This window comes from Rhipicephalus sanguineus, chromosome 7 (assembly GCF_013339695.2).
Source record: "Rhipicephalus sanguineus isolate Rsan-2018 chromosome 7, BIME_Rsan_1.4, whole genome shotgun sequence".
In the NCBI taxonomy this organism is placed as follows: domain Eukaryota; kingdom Metazoa; phylum Arthropoda; class Arachnida; order Ixodida; family Ixodidae; genus Rhipicephalus; species Rhipicephalus sanguineus.
The window spans coordinates 82756704-82762827 of record NC_051182.1 but is presented as its reverse complement, the minus strand read 5'-3'; positions in this window follow the sequence as shown (position 1 = coordinate 82762827).

Below are 6124 nucleotides of genomic sequence, written 5' to 3'. Positions count from 1 at the left end.
GCTCACGACACTCCTCAGAAAGTCTGGCTGCGGCAGAAATAGGCGCACATTCAGAGCGACCCGGCTTGTAGGGAAGGACTGTGTCGACTGTGAGCGACGGGTGCCTGCCGTACAATAAGAAAAAGGGTGAGAAACCAGTAGTGCTCTGAGGGGCAGTTTTGTAGGCGTACGTGACCAACGGCAGAATAGCATCCCAATTTGTGTGGTCGGCGGCGACGTACATTGAGAGCATGTCGCCGAGCGTGTGGTTAAAGCGTTCGGTGAGGCCATTCGCCTGCGGATGGTAAGCAGTAATTTTGCGGTGAACAACGTTGCCACTCTTTGGGAATGGCTTCGACGACTTCCGACAAGAAGACACGGCCTCGATCACTGAGGCAGCTCCTGGGGCGGACCGTGACGCAGCATGAATCGGTGGCGAGGAAGGAGGCCACATCGCGCGCTGTAGCCGCAGGGAGGGCGGCAGTTTCAGCGTATCGCGTGAGGTGGTCTACAGCGACGATGGCCCAGCGGTTACCAGCGGACGTCAGAGGAAGTGGCCTGTACAAATCGATGCCAACGCGACCAAACGGCCGGTCAGGGCAAGGTAGAGGTTGCAGACCTGCTGGCGACAGGTGCGTTGAAAATTTGCGGCGGTGGCAATCGATGAAGGAGCCAAGAAACTTCTGCACGTAGCGGTACATTCCTCGCCAAATGTACCGTTGGCGAATGCGGTGGTAGGCTTTCGATACCCCAGAATGGGCACACTGCGGATCAGAATAGAACGACTCGCATATGTGTGAACGCGGACTGCGGGGTATTACTAGTAGCCACTGGCGACCGTCGCCGTCGTAATTGCGTCGCTGGAGGAGGTCGTCAGGAACGGCGAAATGGTGGGCTTGACGACGCAATACGCGAGAGGACGGTGTGGCCGATGGATCGGTCAGCAAGTCTATCAGTGAAGCAATCCATTGATCCTTGCGCTGTTTGGTAGCGATGGTGTGAATGTCGAGGGAAGCAACAGCTAAGTAATATACTGAGCTGTGGGCATTGTCGTCAGGCAAGGGAGAGCGGGACAGGGCGTCGGCGTCAGCATGCTGGCGTCCGTTGCGGTACGGCACGCGGATATCCTAGTCTTGCAGGCGAAGTGCCCACCGGGCGAGATGGTCTGATGGATCCTTCAAGGACGACAACCAGCATAGTGCATGATGGTCGGTGACGACATCAAATGGGCGACCATACAAATAAGATCGGAACTTCGTAAGGGCCCAGATGATTGCCAGGCATTCTTTCTCCGTAACGGTATAGTTGGTCTCAGCTTTAGTAAGCGTACGACTTACATATGCCACGACGTATTCCTGGAACCCAGGTTTGCACTGCGCATGGACAGCGCCGAGGCCAGCACCGCTGGCGTCCATGTGTCCCTCTGCAGGGACGTAGTGGCGTAGTAAACAGAGGAGACGTCAACAAACTACGGAGCTTTGCGAAAGCGTCATCGCATTCTGACGACCACGAATTGAGGGGCCCGCGGCTGCCAAGGAGCTTCGTCAGCGGCGATATAATAGTCGCGAAGTTGCGGATGAAGCGCCGAAAGTAATGGCATAGTCCTACGAAACTGCGCAGTTTTTTGACCGACGTAGGTTTGGGGAACTCTGAGAAGGCCCGAAGCTTGGCTGGGATCGGGGAGAATTCCGTCCTTGGACACAACGTAGCCCAGTATTGTCAGCTGCCGTGCTGCAAATCGGCACTTCTTTAGATTCATTTGTAGCCCGGCGTCGCTCAAACGTGTCAACACAGGCCGTAGGCGTTGAAGATGCGTGGAGAAGTCCGGGGCTAAAACAACCACGTCGTCGAGGTAACGCAGGCACGTGTGCCATTTCAAGTTGCGCAGAACAGTATCCATCATGCGTTAAAGGTCGCGGCCGCATTACACAGCCCAAACGGCATGACGTTGAATTCGTACAAGCCATCCGGCGTGACAAAGGCTGTCTTCGGTCAAGCGTCATCAGCAATGGGGAGTTGCCAGTACCCTGATCGCAAATCGAGCGAAGAAAAGAATTCTGCTCCTTGCAGGCTGTCAATGGCGTCGTCTATCCGAGGTAGGGCATAAACATCCTTACAGATGATCTTATTCAGTCGTCGGTAGTCCACACAGAACCGCACAGGGCCGTCCTTCTTCGCAACAAGAACGACAGGAGACGCCCACCGACTGTTTGAGGGTGGAATAACGTCGCGGCGAAGCATGTCGTCGACTTGCTCGTTAATTACACGACACTCTGCTGGAGATACGCGATATAGACGTTGCCGCAGTGGTGGTTGGGCGCCAATGATGATGCAATGGGTGACAGCAGACGTGCGGCCGAGAGAAGTTTGCGTGACATCGAACGAAGAACGAAATTCTTCCAGCAGGCATAGAAGCTGGGAACACTCGACCGACGTAAGGTTGTCAGCAATCGAGGAACTAAATACATCAGCGGATGACGAATCAGATGTGGAAATAATTTGGTGGAGAGTGCTGAGCCTTCACAACAACTTCGGCCCTCATTCGATGCCCCTGGCTCTTCGATCCCGTACCTTGCCGCCTACAAAGCCTCAAGACGCCTCCAAGCAAACGCCCCCGCCCGCACCGCCATGTCCCGTGTCCCTCGTATTCGCGACCCTCCAGTCTTCACTGGCGCCGATGGTACCGACGTGCAGGACTGGCTCGCCATTTACGAGCGCGTGATTGTCCCCAATAAATGGGACGAGGCCGGAAAATTGACTTACCTGGTTTTCTACGTCACGGGTGTGGCGGGCCTGTGGTACAACAACCACGCATCCGATTTCACAACGTGGTCCGCCTTCAAGACAGCCATTATCAACGTGTTCGGCCGCCATGTCGCTCGTAAGCTGCAGGCAGAACAGCGCTTACGTGAACGCGCTCAGCAGGCCGGTGAATCATTCACCAGTTGCATTGAAAACGTCTTCGACTTCTGTAAGAAAGCCGACGCCACCATGCCCGATTCTCACAAGATCAGGCACATCATGAAAGGCATCGACGACGACGCCTTCACCATGCTGCTTGCCATGAACCCCAGCACAGTGGCAGAGGTGATAACGCTCTGCCAAAGCTGAGGAGCTGCGCCGGCAGCGATCGATGACCCGTCGGCCTCCATCACGCGACACCGAGCTCGCTGGCTTGTCGACCATACCCGACCACTCCGCCTTACTAGCAGAGATCAAGACCTTCGTGCGCGAGGAAATCGCGCGCCAGTTCTCTCTGCTGGACTTTGCTCGCCCTCGGTACGCTAAACAGCCCTCTACCACCCTTCTGCCTCCCCTCCGTCGAGCAATTGAGCAGAAAATCGCGGACGTCATCGCGAGTACCCAGCACCTCCACCAAATTATAAAGAGGTTTATTAGCGGCGATGACACTCGACAGCGACAGTCAAGGCAGGGCCGACTCTCAGCGCGAGCTGCGTTCTCTTCGAAAAGAGCCGAACAGGGCGACCCACTAGAAGGTGTCCGATAGGTCGACCCATTACTAAGTTTGAACGCTTCGCTACACAGGCAATATTCTGAGTGGCAAAAAAGACCAGTAGAAATGATTTTTGATTTCTGGGAAACATAGTTTGCAGCCATGTGGATTTCTACTACCCGGACTTCGACAAGATCATGTATCTTAAATGCAGGGATCTGTGGTACATGGGAACCAACTTCTTTGATATAAGTTAGAAGAAAGCGCCGCTAATGAATAAACGCAAATGTGACCTAAGTGACTGCTGCTGGCAGTAGCGAAAACGTCGCTTATGACAGCAGGGCTGAATATAAGTATAAGCCTGGTACGAAGAACAGTTGATATCCGGCGGACATATCATATAATGCGAAGCACTTCATTCTTTTATAGATATTGTCACTATTCGTACTTAGTGTATAAGTTCCCACAAGAATAACAATGCAGGTTATGTCTGTAAAACATTTACCTCTGTGATGTCCCTTGTTTGGTAGGTCTCTGGGTTTTGTTGTTCCTGGAAAGATAAAAAGTATCTTCAGTATTCATGTTTCGAATGCTTTATGCACCCGATTTGTTTATTTTGATGTGATCGAGTTTGATCCAAAATAACTGTTGGCGCCGCTCGGCGCATGTCCGCAGCAAATTTCGTTGATTATCGCGATTCTTTCCGATTGTTCCGCTACGCTTTTGTCCACATGACAGACTAAAGCCATCTTTTCCGCGGCGGACGGCACATAACGTGACTCCGCGTCACGGATTTGTGTCAACCGTCCCGCTTCCGCGGACCTCGCGGACGGAAAATACCAAGCTATTTTTCGCATCGGATATCGGCGGTCGAAGGAAGCAGTTTTAGGCGAGGGTGCTCATATAGATCTGTCATTTTGTTTTGTGGATATAGCCGATGACGTCATAATGATCTGGCAATGGGCGCGACGCGTTCATTTTCTTTTTTCTCTCGTTTTGCTGGGGCTTTCGCGCGGCCAGTTCGCCCAGTTTGCTCTACTTACGCGACTGCAGCTATGAACTTATGCGACGACGGAATCTTTTTTCTTTCGTGATACAGTAATTTTTCCTACTACATCATTTTGCAGGAAAGAAATGCTCTTCATCATCTAGTTCCGACAAAACGACAGCCATTGCAGCCAGTCGTCTATTTCTTTCGAACTCCATCTTTAGCCAACAAGAAACTATATATGATAACAACAAAAACACACAAAAAACCGTTCCAGCCTTCGCGCGTTCTGTAGAGAGAAGAAACCAGGAAACATTCGTGCACTACGACCTTTCAGGCTTGCTAGCACTCGAGTCACCGCAAATCTTCTAGGCCCTGTTCTCCCAGTAGAGGCAGTCGCTGAGCCTACAGCTAAGAGAAAATGAGTATGGCTCTCGGAGACCGTGCCAAATTGTCACGAATTTTATGCCGTCGAAGCTTTTGCATACAAGATCGCCAGTTTGCTTTGGTTAGGAAATGATCGGTGCGCGCAAGAGCGCTCTTCAACATCAGTTTTATTTCTCCGTGCACTTAAGTTGCTCTTCTGCAACATATTCTAGACGTGCAAATCAACTTACAATATATGAATTTTAAAACAGACGGCCGACGTAGCACACGTGCCAAAGAGTATGATTGATCAACATTAGCTTGTCGGTGTCGCTGATCAAGAAAATCACTCCTTTACATATATACACGCCAGTATGCAGTGCTATAATTGCTGCTGCACGCTCCAGCGGAAAATCAGTGCCGCTATACGAGGCTCACTTGACGCAAAGATCCCAACAGGTATATCTCTGAAAAATTCGCAAGGTAGGGTGCGCCGAAGTACATATTCAGCATGTCGCGTCTGCCTTGGCTTTACACGCCCTTAACATCACACGCCATTTTGTTTTTACTTGATTTTTCTTTCGTCGCTCAGCTTGCGCTGCGAGGACGGAAGTAAGATTTACGAAGCCGTCCGCGTACGAGTGCCCGCTGATCGCGGGCACTCTTATGCTGTCTCAAGTGCGCACGGTAATGTAACGTCGCCACGGCATGCGAAAGCAACGAGGGCAATATCTTATTCAGTGCACAGGGTAAACAAAAAATATTGAAAAAATATAATTGTTTTGTCTAAAAATGACAAATTTCAATACCTGTGCGGCGGCCTGCGCGCCTCCTTCCCTTACGCTTCGCTGAATGCACCCGTGGGCAGCCAAAACCGCCGAAATGAAGGGGACTAATTTTTGACAAGTTGAGTGGGAAGCACTCTGCGAACATTTTTTTTTGGACGTATTGTTTGCCCGCGTGGTGCGCGTTGTTCGCAGAGTGCTCTGTTTTTGGTTTTCAACCTAGTGGGATGTCAAGGTCAGAGACGGTGTTTAGGAAATTTCTGCGGCAATCAGCATGCGCCAACTGCAATTTTCAAGCAATCGCCCTAGAGGAGCCCGACAGCCAGACATGCGCCGACCAGTCTTCAAAGCTGTCATATTTCGCCAGCGTGTATTGACCGTGAAAAGGTGACTTTTACTGACGGTGGCTATTGAGTGCTTGAACATTGACCTTTTAAGTGTTGCTATCACTGAACGTTGTGTGTGTAAACTGTGTGCAGGAAATATGCAACTGATAGACAACGCAACGATGCGTTTAGTTGCCTGCAATCATTCTCTTCATTCGAAGAAATG